The sequence below is a fragment of the Festucalex cinctus genome, chromosome 15 (genome assembly GCF_051991245.1).
Source record: "Festucalex cinctus isolate MCC-2025b chromosome 15, RoL_Fcin_1.0, whole genome shotgun sequence".
Lineage (NCBI taxonomy): Eukaryota > Metazoa > Chordata > Actinopteri > Syngnathiformes > Syngnathidae > Festucalex > Festucalex cinctus.
In genome coordinates this window covers 20058896-20074445 of record NC_135425.1, presented here as the reverse complement: position 1 = coordinate 20074445, position 15550 = coordinate 20058896, and the positions used below count along the sequence as shown (strand labels likewise).

The following is a 15550-nucleotide window of genomic DNA, read 5'->3' as shown; positions in this document are numbered from 1 at the left end:
TTGAAAATAATAAAGTTCTGGTTTTATGGGAATAAGGTAATAACATTATGAGAAAGGAAGCGTATATGAGAATAAAGCCAGATTATTATGACCAAAATGTAATTTATTGTAATTGTAGGAGATGGCGAAAAATAAATAAATAAATAAATAAAGTCAGGATTACATGAGAAAAAATGTTTTGTGGAGAAATTTGTTGTACAAAAAGAAGTAGACGACAAGTAAAAAAGAAGAAAATAAGAATACGAAGAAAAACAAAATGGAGGAGGAGGAGAAGAAGAAGAAAAAGAAGGATGGAGGAAAAGAAGAAGAAAAAGAAGAAGGAGGAGAAGAAGAAGAATTAGAAGAATTAGAAGAAGAAGAAGAAGAATTAGAAGAAGAAGAAGAAGAATTAGAAGAAGAAGAAGAATTAGAAGAATTAGAAGAAGAATTAGAAGAATTAGAAGAAGAAGAATTTGAAGAAGAATTAGAAAAAGAAGAATTAGAAGAAGAAGAAGAAGAAGAAGAAGAAGAAGAAGAAGAAGAATTAGAAGAAGAAGAAGAAGAAGAAGAATTAGAAGAAGAATTAGAAAAAGAAGAATTAGAAGAAGAATTAGAAGAAGAAGAATTAGAAGAAGAAGAAGAAGAAGAAGAATTTGAAGAATTAGAAGAAGAATTTGAAGAATTAGAAGAAGAAGAAGAAGAAGGGCCTTCATGGAAGTTGTGAAAAAAATTGTATATTTATGAGAAAATGTTGCAAAGGACATGAATGCAGTCTCATGACATGAAGATGCCGCACAGCTTTGTCTTCCCCTAACGTATTGCATTAGTGCTCTTTGATATTCTGTAGCCTGTCTCGAGTGACACGTCTTGAAATAAATCGCTTTCCGAAGAGGTGACCATTAGTATGCCACCACCAGCGCCGCGTGGCTGTGATGGAGAAGGTACAAGAAATGAGGAAAAGATGATGTGCTCGGCGAGCCCTGGGAAAGGGGGCACTAATATGCGTGTCAGTCAAAAGATAAAAACCCCACAGAATAGAAAACACACTGACCGAATGCTGCAGCCGCGAAGTGATGCACAGCGACTCGTTTATCCTGAATATCATTCCAATATGGAACAGTGGTATTTCAATTAAATAGCTCTCCTCAACGCAACGCAGTGCACCAGTGGTAACGCCGACTCAAGCTTGAGTGTAAAATGAACCATCCTTGTGTCGTATCGAGATATGTATCTAATCATCTTTTGTTAGAGAGATATGCACACCCTCTTCTGAAACATCAAAGAACATCAAAGATGATCCATGTTTTTTGTCAAACTGTAAGACAAATTAGGATCTTGAACATATCTAAAGTAGACATTTTTTGTAAACATGCCAAAGACTTTAAACTTACGCCAGATTGCTGAATTGTGCAAAAATCAACCCCCTGGAATGTTTTTTGGTTTGTTTTCCATTTCTGAGTCTGGCAAGTTTTCCTGAACATGTTGGCCCAAAAAGGTGTCACAGCAGCAACTTCGAGCAGGAAAAGAAAAAAAAAAAAAGTTTCCGGTTAAGCTGGTTTGTCAAATCCAGAAGACACACTTGGTAGTGTTCCACTTCTTGACTGTGTCTCCGCAAGGGTTATTTTGTCCACAATGTTGGCAGTAACATTTGTCGCGCTTAGTCAGGGTTTGTGAGTGATGCTGACATTGTTCATGCATTGGCCTGCTTGGCTCGTCTCCATTCCTGGAAAAGTGCACTGGCGAAGGAATGCGAGCATGTGTTTGGAATTATGAATGATGATGATGCTTATGTTGCACTAAGAGAGAACGTTTCGAATTTCCAGAAAGAACTGCAAGATCTTCGTTCTACATTTAAAGTGGTGCCTTTAAATACGAGCTATATTTGTTTAGTGTTTGTAACTCAAAACACACATCGCAAATCATCTTTGCCTATTGAAATAAATGGAAGAGCCATTAATCCGTTCCAGCCCCCCCCCAAAAAAAAACAACTTTTGTAAATCATAAAGTAATGACATATTATATTATATTATATTATATTATTTTATATATCAATATTATATTTCTTCTTCTATATTCTTGGAGGCTTTAACTGATCAGTATTTTACTTTATTTTTTTTCATCCCTTGTTGGTTCAAAATCTTGACCAATGTGCTGGGTCCAATTCTCAACCCAATGCACTGCGTAGTCTATAGTATATAACCCAGCATTGACTTGCTCCCTTTTGGAGCCAGCTCCAGGTTAGCTAGTTAACCCAATTTTCTTTAGTCTTACCCAGCAGTTTTAAGAGTGCTATCTATTCATATTCATTCACATTCCTCAAAACTAACATGAATCCCTCTTTAGACTCGCCCGGTAACACTTGGCTGAAACGCACAACCGCGCATGTCAATTCATTGCGGCGTGAAGACACACAACTCCTCCGTATAATCATATTCACACTGCACAGCAACCAAGCACTGAGTGAATGAATGTGATTTAGGAAGCCGATGTAGTTACCTTGCAGTGTGGTATAGTAGCTAAAACTAACAGTAGTTTAAATGCCGCCTTCGTAGCAAGAAGCTCCGTGTGATGTTTCTGCTCGTCTTTACGTTGCTGTGTGATCGCTCTTCATCAGTAATCATGTTGTACGATGATGATGATGGATATAATAGCGCCAAGGTAAAAGAGCCATTATGGAGTTCCTTGTTGTTGATATGGTGTCCCTGACGGGTGATGCCAAGGCTCATTAGCAGGGAAAAGGTCAGCAGTGTTAAACCTGTGCACTTAAACTGCATGATGATTGATAGTCAGACAAAATGCGAATAACGTTATTTCCTCAAACGGCCAGCTGCTTCCGGGTGAAATTGAAGGATGAACCTGAAATTCACAACCACGGTGTTCTTAATTTGACCTTCTCTAGATTTTTGACTACATGTTCAACTGTTCAGTATTTCAGTACTTTTCGTACTAATAAGGACGAGGATTGCCACATATTGATATTATGAGGCCAAGACGTCAAACAACTGACTAAAAGTACCTCACGATTGCGAGGCTTCAAACAGGATGTTTTGAGGAGAAGCCTTTGAGCTGCAGCAGGTTGCAGCAGAGATACAGAGAGACTGAAAGGCATAGAAGATTAGTTTTTTGTTTTGTTCTTACTGACAGTTTGGACACAACAGTTTGCTGCGACGTGACTTTAAGAAAAGTTTCCAAATCTGTTTGATGGCTTGCAATAATGAAATAAGAATAAAGCAACCATGTAAATTTACAGTCAGATGAGTGCAGACGGAGGAGGCAGATTAGTTAAAGGAGATTGTGGTGAAGGATTTGGGGATGTTTTCAATAATTGATTTACAAGATTGGAAGGTGGGTGGGGGTCGGGGGGCATGTTGTTGGGCTTTCTCTAATACCCTGTCAAGATTTCTTTTCTTTTTCCAATCTTTTTCAAAGCTACCAATGTAAGATTGATTTCACAATATGTGTTCATTTAGCAAAACTAGACCTACAAAATTACTATATACAATATTTAAACTGCTGTCAAAAATTCGACCGACCCACTACTTGTACAGTGGGGAAAAAAATCTGACCCAAATTGGGTTATTTTTGACCCAGTAGTTGCATGCATGCATGGCAGGTTAATTGGGCGCTCCGAATTGTCCCTCTGTGTGCTTGTGCGTGGGGATGGTTGTTCGTCTCTGTGTGCCCTGCGACTGGCGGGCGACCAGTTCAGAGTGTACCCCGCCTGCTGCCCAAAGCCAGCTGAGATAGGCTCCAGCACCCCCCGTGACCCTTGTGAGGAGCAAGCGGTTCAGAAAATGGATGGATGGATGCATAGTTTCAAGAGTGTAGCTTCAAACTGCTGGGTCAAAAATTGTACAGACCCACTAACTTGGGTCAATCTGACAACTTTCTGGGTTAAAGTGAGTCTAATTGACCAAACTTTCTTGCTTAGGTTGGGTCAAATTAACCCAGTAGGGGTTGTTTTGTCAGAAACAACCCAGTAGGTTGGGTCAATCTGACCCAACTTTCTGGGTTAGTTTGGATCAAATTGACACAATTTTCTGGATTAGGTTGGGTCAAATTGACCCAACTTGCTGGGTCAGCCCATAGTTGGGTCAGATTGACCAAAGTAAGTCGGTCAGTCCAGCTTTTGACCCAAATTGGGTTGCTTTTGACACAATTTTATTAGCGTGTATATACACCCTTAAAACTGCTGAGCCCAATTTAGACCCAATTTTCCGGGTTTTCTACAAAACAAACCAAGGTTGGGTCAAATGGACCCAATTTGCCTTGTTTTTGATCCAGCAGTTTTAAGAGTGTATGACAAGAATGTCACAAAATAAAGTGCAGACCTCCATGTCTGAATTGTTAGTGCAATGCTTACTGGTTGATGGACGATAATGAGCAAAGCAACCATTAAATTACGGCCATTGGGCAGTGGTCTGACTGTGGTCTCATTGGTCATGTGTTTTTCAGTCGTCAGGTCGTTATTATGTCAATCATCACAGCGGTGATGTCACTTTTATTACTTCAGCTGGAGTGAAAGGTACAACAACACCCTGTCTTGTCCTCTCCATTTGCTTCCTTTGCCTCAAGTGTGTATTTCCTGTTCTTCTACTTGGATCCTCCGTTTTCATCCATTTCCTTGCTCTGCAAGTTCTGCGGTCTTGCTTGCTTTCTAATGTATTCTCCCCCACCCCTTGGTGGCCTCCAGCCTGCCTTGCTCTTATCCTCAACAACAATGGAGAGGGAGGAGGTCACTGTATGCCTCATCCAAGCTCCACTCTCCTCGTGTGCCCTTTCTCTCTCTCGCTCTGCATTTTCGGTCTTTCTGCCTCCTCAGCCCTCTGGGTGAGGTCGTCCTAGCAGGCTGCCGCTGTATCTATCACTCTGACTGTCGGGAAAAGAGCTGAGACAAGGCACATTGAAGCAGGCGAGCACTGCAGAGGGGGGGATATTGTTGTTCAACATAACAGGAAGAGGAAAACCAATCATATCTTGGTCTGAGATATGATTTTGTTTATGTCGAGCCTCAGTGGCATTGGCCAACAACGCTTTGCTTGAAGAATGTTCCCGTGTTTTTTTTTCTTCTTGGTCCTTGGTTGGTCGAGGGACAGCAGCAAGTAGCAGAACATCTTCCATCTTGGCTTCCATATTGAGTAAAATTTGGTTCATTTAAAAAAAAAAAAAAAAAAAAAAAAAAAAAAAAAAAGGGGGTGGACTGCTTTTAAGTTGGCAGCATTGAGCATGCATCAATCTGCCTTAAAAAAAAAAAATAAAAAAAGAAAAAAAAAAGCCAATTGTCAATCATCTGCTCAAAGAAGTACGTTTACTATTGTAGCGATTATTGGCCGGTTGTTTTACGTCATCAAGGACAAACCTTCATGTCACGTGAGGTGCGGAAGAAGGACCCCAACGCAGACAAGACATGAGAGTTGGGAAACAAAGAGTTCTTATGTACAAAAGTACAAAGTATCAACAAAGCAGGGCTGGATTCAGATTGCCTTGAAGAAAACACTTGACAGAGACACTTTGACTGAGAAACCTTGATTTTCGAGAGCATGTTTGGTTGCACGAAAGCAACTTCGAAAAGCTTACATTGAAGAGTAGGACACCGCAATGTGTTGAAACCTCAATATACTGACAAAAGTGTCATTCAGTAACTCTCACTAGGGCAATGCACAAATCCAACAGATTAAGAGCATATTTGACAAAATATGAGTCACAAATATGAGTCACAAAGAGTGACAATTACAAGGGACATAGCAACTTTATAGCAACGGCAAATATCAAGTCAAGTCATCTTGATTTACACGGAAAATATAGCCACATAGCAACTACAATATCATAATGGATATAAAAACTGAATAACAACTCCAGATATCACAAAAGACAGCAACTGATCACAATGGACATAGCAACCACATAGCAACTATAAATATCATCACAAGGGACATAGCAACTGCATAGGAATGACAAATATCAAGGGAAAATACAACTGCATAGCAACTACAGATATCATCACAAGGGACATAGAAAGTGAATAACAACTCCAAATATCATCTCAAAAGACAGCAACTGAATAACGACAAATCACCACAAGGGACACAGCAACCATATTGCAACTACAAATATCATCACAAGGGATATAGCAACTGCATAGCAACTACAAATATCAACGCGAGAGACATATATGAATAACAACTCCAAATATAATCACTGTTGTAGCCTTAATTTCCTTTCCAACAATCCAATGTTCAATTAAGGCCAACAAGATCCACATTTTTATTCTTTGTAAGCAGACATAAAACATTTGCTTAACTTACTTCATTCTGATGACTTCAGTTTCCGGCCATTGTCCTCCTTTGGCTCTTCTTTGTTCAGATGTGTATGTGTGTGATATGTAATGGTGTTGATTGCATATGTATGTGATGTACGCATGTGTGTACATAAAGTCATTAAATCCAAAACACTATCATCAAAATAAACTGTAGCCTCTAAATTAAAAGAAAAGCAGCCTGTAGGTGCGGTTGACAAAGTTGCTGCACTTCAGCTCCTAATCAGCACACCTGATTCAATCAACTCGGGGCCTGTTCATGAGGCTGCAATGTGGCTTTAAGGGGTGCTGTTTTAAACACACCTGGCCACTAGGTGTCATGATTCACATTTCAAAAGGCCAAACCATATTCAATATATATATTGGCTCCAACAATCACAAAAGACAGCAACTGAATAACGACAAATCACCACAAGGGACACAGCAACCATATTGCAACTACAAATATCATCACAAGAGACATATATGAATAACAACTCCAAATGTCATCACAAGGGACATAGCAACTACAAATTTAATTGCAAGGGACATAGCAACTGGCAACATCAACATCATAACATCAACGTCATAACACCACAATGTCCTCATGATCCAAACCCAAAACACAGTCATAGTACTTCATTTTCCGTTATTTGCAGCATTACGGCATTACTTTCACCAGCCAAAGTGTATACACTTGTTTTGTTTTTTTTGTTTGTTTTTTCCCAGTTCCTTCAGGTTTTGTCAACACAGACATCTTCAAAAAAAAACATATTGTAAGACGTTTTTGATGCAAGTAGTTTTGTAGGATTCCTAGCAGTGAGTAAGCCTTTGAAGGACACGTGGGTGGAATCGGGAGGTGTGCTTGTTTTGAATGCCGATGACCTTCAGCGATTCATCTGCTGCTACTCTGCCGCTCAAACGTCCTTGAGCAAGCTACTGAAGCTTGCAGGAGCAGCGGCGGCATCATCGTCATCATCAGTGTGTCATCGCTGTGTGAGATGGAGCCGCTCGCTATGGCGACACCTTCCATTGAAGCATAACAGCACAAAGCACTGGGTTCTCAGACAGCAGGAGAAAAAAAAAAATCTGCAGCAATATACTATACAGTTTCATCAATTACCATTTTAATTTTTCAGAAGCATTGAAAAAAAAAAGTTTTTTTTATTTATTAAAACCCACCCAAAATGATTGTTAGTAGATGTATTACGCACCAGAAATGTAAATCTATCTTTTTAAAAGCCATCACTGTAGGTTAAAGGTCATAAAATGTTTAAGCAGACTATTAAGTAACCACAGGCATTTTTTTCCCCTGCTCGTATGGTCTATATCAATCTGTTGAGTGACCTTTGATGGTCACTACTTTTTATTGCGTAATTTTGAGCGTGCCACATTTTTTTTCTCCTTGGATATTCGGACCCCCTTACAACATGGCGTGACCCCTATATAATGCACTATATAAGGTATAATGTTGACTGTTTCCCTGGTCAACACTCATTCTATTAAAATAAAATTACAGCAGCCAGCTGAGGTGGCTCGGGCATCTGGTTCGGATGCCTCCTGGACGCCTCCCTCGGGAGGTGTTCCGGGCATGTCCCTCTGGCGGGAGGCCCCGGGGACGACCCAGGACACGCTGGAGAGACTATGTCTCTCGGCTGGCCTGGGAACGCCTTGGGATCCCGCCGGAGGAGCTGGTTGAAGTGGCTGGGGAGAGGGAAGTCTTGGTTTCCCTCCTGAAGCTGCTGCCCCCGCGACCCGACCCCGGATAAGCGGAAGAAGATGGATGGATGTTAAAAACATGTTTGTCGTTGCTTTGTTTGAACACACTCAAAAGTAAATTCAAGAGAACGCAGATAATGTCATGATGTAAACTCCACTCTTCACCTCAAGCTCATTCACTTTATTGCTGCATCAGCAGAGGAAGTCTTCATTAGGCCTTCCACCTCCGTCGCCGTTATTGGACCCTGTTGAATGATTCATCCCGATAAACGCTGACTCGTGGATTTGTCGAGGCCTCATATTTCCAAAGCTATGGCGCCTACAACTGATCTTGCACTTTCAATATTATTATCTTCCGCTTGATTTTCAACGAAAACCACCCAGGGGCCCAAAATGTTTGCGTTTTCTACCCATCCATCCATTTTCTATTGTGCTTCAAGGTCACGGGTGAGCCGGAGCATATTCCAGGTGACTGCAAAAGAGGCGGAGTACACACAACCATTCACACTCACATTCACACCAATGGACAATTTTGATTCTTGGGGAAGAAAATATGGGAGGAAACATGAAGGCCCATATTCGATCCATTAACCTCAGAATTGTGAGGCAGACGTGCTAAACATCGGTCTACCGTGCTCTAGTCTCTAACCGTTTTCTAGTAGTTCTAATTTAAATCGTCACTCCTTTCCATTTACATCAGATGAGTTGAACTACAGTAAACATCATACCAAATGTGTATTTTAAAAAAAGGTCATAAAGGAAGCTGTTTATTTCACCAAATCGATTTTCCCCATTGAAATGACTTGAAATGTCATTAATCCATTCCAATACATGAGAAAACACTTTTTTTTTTTCTGGCTTCATATTTTTTAACAATGAAATCTACAGTCATTGTTTGTTTTAGGTTCAAGTAAAAGTACAAAAGTACTGAATTTAAGAAGTAAAAATTCAGTTTTACCATCACTTATTTACGCTAACTCTAATAACTTGGCACAATAACAATAAGAAATAAAAAAAAAACTTCACACAAACTTGTTTCCTTCAGGGTTTTAAATTATATATTACTTGTACTGAGAAAGGGGGGGGGAAAGCTAACTAGCTAGGTAGCTAGCGTTATCTCAAGCTTTTATGCCATCTCCACGTTTCTATAGCTTTGCTCAACATTGTTGAACTAAAAATACTAAATTAGCTCATGATGACAACTAAAAAATGTACACCATGTATGTTTAAAAAAAAAAAAAAAAAAGAACATTCTTGGTCTTGGACATCAAACATTTTTCTGGTATAGGGCAATGGAGGGTTAATATCTGTTGTGCCGTACTCCTTATTGCTCCCTGGATCATATTCTTCCGTTTCACTGCTGTTTTTTTTTTTTTTTTTTTGCTTTATAGGATGTCAAGGTCTCAGTCAATCAAGACCGACTTCACCTCCCTCTATTAAAAAAGCAGAAAGCCTATTTTGACAAAATAAGGAGTACACAAATATCTTTTTCAAATGTGGGGCGGGTACAAAGGTGATCTGGCAATATCTCTTCTTTGGAGGTAGTAAAAGGGGCATGACAGCGCCTGTGTGAACGGCATCAACACAGAGTGCAACGGTTATTCCACAATTTTAGAGCTTTGGAGGTCATGTCTGAGTGTAACAGGTTCGTCTGGCCTTATATGTAAAGCGCCTTTTATATTGTGTTGTTACCTTGTCAATGTTCTATGTGAATGGTGCCGTCACTGAATGGAGGGTAACCTGGTAATTTGCCAGCTTCAGAGTTGTTTCTGTGTTTTACACTGCCTGTAAAATCCACCATTTCCTTCTTTTTCAAATATCAACAGACGGTTTGTGGCATTTCCCCGTCCCATCCTTGCAATTCTTTCTCTCCTTCTCTCTTCACAATGACCTCTGTGGCGTTCTCATGGCAACACAATCTGCCACATCTGAAGGATTGGATTCTTGCAGGACACCGGGAGCTCAGCCGCGCTCCATCTTTCCCCCTCGTCCATCTCGTATTCTCCGCAGCCTTTGCTTTATTTATTTCTTCCGTAGCCTCATTTGTCACCGCTGCTGGGTTGCATCAACAGCATCTTCTCCTCATTTCATCATCCGGATGAATACCAATCATGACCGCTTTTTATCACTTAGTCAATCAAAATGCTATTTCATCTGCTGCATTTCATGATTGATATTTAGCCTTCCCTGCGGTTTTCGCTGTCTGTTGTAGTAGCAAGTAGTCAACAGTCAAAATACAGTTGTAGGATTTGTATGCTAGTTTTGGTTAGCCTGTCGAATATGTTTCATGTGATGTGTGAAATAGTTTAACCATTTCCTTTTTAATTGATTTATCGTATGAATTGTTACGTGTGATTGACATACACATGGCCCAAACAATCAGTCTGATGGCTGGAGAGAGAGAGAAAAAAACAGGACCAGTGTCTGATGCAACTTTGACATCTTGCATGGAGGTGAAATTTGACATCAAAACAGCTTTTGGCTTTCTGCCACTGTAAGACTGATGTGCAACCAAGACAGCAAGTGAAATGCACGAAGGTGTGTCTGCATATTGGGTCACAGGAAGGACACGCAGCTGTTCCTTGGCTTTCTGAAGCCATCTGCGACACCAATTCCCCCAAATCTCCAAATCAAATCCGAGCTGGCTCTTTGTGTGTGCTGCTGCCATCTTTGCATCCACAAGGTGAGCTCGCACTACCCCTCCCTCTTCCTCCTCTGGTTTTCCCTCTGACGCCATTGTAAACGGGACGAGTGCGGTTGCATCGCAGTATTACGGCGGGATAAAGTATCAGTGCTGGTAATCTTCCGTGGATTAATGGCTTCTTCTTTATCTGCGGCGGCGGCTGCTCCGCTCAGATGTCTGGGCCGGGCCAGGAGCCTCCTGCTGGAATACTAATGATGGACAGCTCCTCGCACCCCCTCCTCCTTGTGTGCGTGCGTTATCGCAACCCCTTCCAAGACCCCCGTCGCCTCCTTTGTGAGGAAGTCGCAGCCTTCGGCTGACACCTGCTTTGCATACAGGAGGCGAATTGGAGAGGTGGACCAGAGGAAGAGAAAGATTGAGTGGTTTGGTTGAATAAAATGAAGCAGACTGATGGAAGGTTGAAGTGAATGAAAAGGAGGCACGGTGGAAAATAAACACTTTCCAATCCGCCCGGTTCGCAAGGTCACGTTAACCCACATACGTGGACCCTCTCGCCTCGGAATTTCTAGATCCTTTATGAAACGCGAAAACACCATCTGCCTCCTTGGTGGAGGAAGAAAGGAGGAGGAGGGAGGGAGAGTGACAGAAGCACGGCATGTACCAACCGCTGGACATGCTGATGTGAACAAAAGAACATTGAGTACACCTTGGTGGGAAGGTAGAACGTTCAAGAAGGTCCACTGCTTGGAAGGATGTGCAGTATTTCTGCAATCGCTGATAGCAATTTACTAGATATTGGAGACAAAGAGACCAGAACTCATTAGTCCAGTTCTAAAGGCTTTACCTGAGCTCCTATATTCAGTAGAATATAATTTAAACTTCTGTCGATAAATCATTAAAATTTAATGACGTATTCAGGCCCTGACCTAAACCATTTAATGATTAAATGGTTTAGGTCAGGGCCTGAATACGTTCAAGAAATGTAATAAAACATCCAACAAATATCTGAGGTCTGCAGACTCAGGTCAATTAATGGAGCCCAGAGTTCAAAGCAAACATGCTGAAGCAGCATTTAGCTGTTATGCCGCACACAACCCCGGAATCTGCTGCTTCAAGTGTGAATACTTAAAAAAAAAAAAAACTTTTATCCCACCAATGCCTTTGAACACATTTTTTAAAGCCTTTTTCTAATTATTTATTTTTTTAATCCTCTTCTTGTAGTTCTTTTAGCAATATTAGTCTGCTTTTGTGTGGCACATGGAGTTACTTTGCATATGAAATGTGTTATATAATAAAGCTGCTTTGTATCATTCTGGAAGGGGATTACCACATTTAAAAAAAAAATTACCCTAATTTTTTATTTATTTATTTTTTTTAAAGTTTTTTCCTTGCCCTCTTGTGGTTCAATCAGGGGATGTTAATATTTGTCAACTGTGGGAATGTGAATCCCTTTGAGACTCTTTTGTGATTAAGACCGAAGTAAACTTGACTCCATTGCCTGATACAAGAGAATTGCTTGATGGCCAAGACCAAGAATGATTAAAATAAAAAACAAAAACATAAAAAAAAAAAAAATTAAAAAAAATAAAATAAAAAACATACATGGTGTACATTTTGGGTACTAAACTGGCCCCAGGGCTTGTAGAATTATTAAAAACTGGAATACAGTTAAACAAGTCAAGTCAACATTTTCTTCACAATATGTTTTATGTGACTCCACTGTGCTGCTGTTTTGGCTAGCAACAGAGTTGAAAAGGTCAAAACGCCCATAGAACATAAACGTGGAAACACACATGATTGTGTATGTGGAGCAACCACATCACAGACTAATGGGAGAGTTATTTTTGTTAAAAATGCTAAAAACTAAAACAAAATTGTGCTACTGTTTTGGTTAGCAACCAAGTTCAAAAGGGTGTTGCCTCCCCTGGAACATGAAGACGGATGCACACAGCTTTGTGGACTGGAGCGACCATGTTTTAGAGTCAACTGGAGTGCAAACTTTTGTGGAAAAAAAAAAAAATCTGAGAGAATGCGCTCTCTATTTATTTTTTTTATTTTAAGCATTGGGTTCAAAAGACGTCAGCAGCCCCAAAACATCAACATGGACGTGCATAACATTAAGTGGTTACAGCATGTCAATGTCAATTTGAGTATGACTTTTTATTCAAAACTTTTTAAAATTAAGATTTCACCTGTGACTCATTTGTCATTTCATGTAGGTGCTGCCGTTTTGGTTTGCAGTATAATTAAAAATGGCCCCTCAGAACATAAACACTGCAGAGCGCCCCCATGTGTCAGAATCTACTATAATGTTTGTAAAAAAAAAAAAAAAAACTACTTTCTATTTCCATCTGAGAGACTACGCCTTTCTGATGGTGCTGCTGTTTTGGCGATCCAGAGTTCAAAGTAATCCACGCTAAGCAAGTTTTAGTACAGTAATTCTTTTGTTCTGTTTTGCTGTCGCTCTTTTCAAGTGTAACACTCACATTTGTGTACAGTATCCGAAGGTGTGCGACACCACGTCCTTACTGTCCCTTGTATCCATCACATTTTCCTCTTCTTTTTGTCATGTCTTCCACTCCTTTTTTCCCCTCTTCCTGTCTGGTAGAATCTTTTCCTGTGTGGTCCCAATCTTGCCTTTTATCTCCCACTTGAAGTAATGACATCGATTGCATCACCACTGAAAAAAGAAAAAAAAAATACACTGGATTAAGACAAGCGTTGATCGTCAGAAACATTGTGTAAAATAAAACAAAAATTGCACATCATGTTTTCTTTTATTAATCACAAAACTTGTCTTTTGTACAGAAAAGTAGATTTTTATCACATTTGAATTGCCTGGACTGATACTTAACTCTCAGGTCCCACCATTAAGAGGCATGTAAGTGTCCATATGTTCGAAAGCATTGGTTGTCAAATTCAAAATTTTATGTCCGGTATACAGTACGTGTTTCAAAAGTACACAAGATGACATCTTGGTGCCAAGGAACTATGTTGAAGTGAGAGGAGGAGCTTTACCACCATCTTGTGGTATCTGTTGACAATAATAAACCTTGTGTCACGGGCGAACAAATGAACTACGGACCCCAATAGGCAGACAAGGCACAACAGGCGTTTGACCAGTTTATTTACACAAAGAAAAGAGCACCAAAAAGGTGAAATAGCACAAATGGGATAATGTACAAACAAAAGAGCACGTAACACGTGAGACTAGTGAGGAACCAAAAACGCCTAAAAGGGCAAGGCCTCCAACTGAGGGGCTACAAAAAATAGTAAACAAAACCAGAACGGCGACAGAAGGTACTCACAAAAAACAGGAAGGCTCGAAAAGGTACTCGGAATGTACGGCGCGAAGAAATAGAGTTTGGCTGCAGCAGTGAGCAATTGGCTAACAATAACCCAACGCAGGCCTTCGGTAACAGTGAGATTAAATAGCCTGCTGATCATGATGACCCACAGGTGTGAGTCCAGAAGCCCCACCTATCAGTCAGCCCCTGTTAACTGAAAGAAAGAAAAAAAAGGAAAACACACAGGCCACGGAACATGACACCTTTTGAGGGCATATCAATTACTCGTGTATTTTCACTAATCACAATAGGGTTTAGGACTCCCTATAGGGGACACAATAATGTAAAATATAGAAAGAAAGCATGCATGAGGATGTAGTTGCGAATGTGCAGGTTGCATTGGTCAACAAAAGCTCAGCCTTGCTGGTGAGCCTCGCATCTTTCTTGATGACCAACATACCCCCCATCACATCTTAGTTTCTTTAAAATAAATACATCTTTTTTTTTTTTTTTTTTTTTTAACTTCTTAAGGTCTTTCGTTTTATGTCCAAATGTCCCAGCATCCCAGAGATGTATCAACATGCCCCCTCGAGCACAGAAAAACAGCGCGCAAGCATACCCTTGTACACATGCGTGCAACTACCGTTGGCTCCACAAAGGGGATATGACCCCCCCTCTCCCCCCCCAACATCTCTCCCAACTCTCCCGGCTTGCAGCTGCTCGCCAGCCTGTCAGTTCCCAGGCATCAAGACAGAGGCATCAGCGTGTCTTGATGACACCAAGTGGTCATCTTCTTCACTGCAACTTACACAGTGTTTTGAAAAACATAAAATTACCCCCCCCCCACCCCCCACCCCCCACCCCCCCCCAAAAAAAGTCAAATGTTTCACAATTTAGCGTTGCCCATCAGATAAAGCCAGCCGTCCATCTTGGACGGGTGCAAACTAAAATGGTAGACTTCCTGTCATGTTCTATGTCAAGTTATCACACACAATGAAAAGAACCCACAAAGACACGCGTAGTTTGAAAAGTAAGGCAGGTGCATCATTTCTAGCGTTTCATCATCTTTGCTTGTCTTCTTCTTTTCTTCATTTGGATTCACTGCAGGGATCCCACCGCAGAAGGTGCTGATGTTACACTGATGCAACGCTTTATACTATAGTGGAGTTCATATGTGAGCACTATCATGCTGTATGCGCTCCAGAAGCTTTTTTTTTTTTTCCTTCTTCATGAGGTCCCCATGTTGCATGATTATAATGTTTCAGTCAATAGTTGAGTTGCGTAATACTGTATGCACTCGAGTCCCTACACACAATCAGGTACAAGCTAATGATACACTTGAATATACATTTCCATATTGTGTTGTTTTATACTTTACTGTGATTATTTCCCCATGTGTTATCAACATAATTATAATAAATCGATATGGATGTGCTTAACCATGTTTATTATTGTAGCATACCCATACTGAGATGTTTATTTACACATATTTTGTGATTTTAATGAATAAACCATTAGTAAATAACATTTTTTTAAAACATTGAGGTTTAAGAGCTTTGATTAAAATACAAATATTTACATTTAAATGTTGCGTAATCTTGATGCCAGCAATCAATCAGTCAAATG

General features: G+C 40.3%; 1 long non-coding RNA gene across 1 annotated transcript; it reads right to left on the bottom strand.

Moving 5' to 3' along the window:
• Positions 1-12776: 12776 nt before the first annotated feature.
• LOC144002661 (uncharacterized) lies at positions 12777-14082 on the bottom strand. The gene is made up of 2 exons (XR_013278783.1): positions 13946-14082; positions 12777-13317 (listed from the first exon to the last, which is right to left on the bottom strand). It is a non-coding gene; the product is annotated as an uncharacterized LOC144002661 (long non-coding RNA).
• Between the last annotated feature and the right edge of the window lie 1468 nt (positions 14083-15550).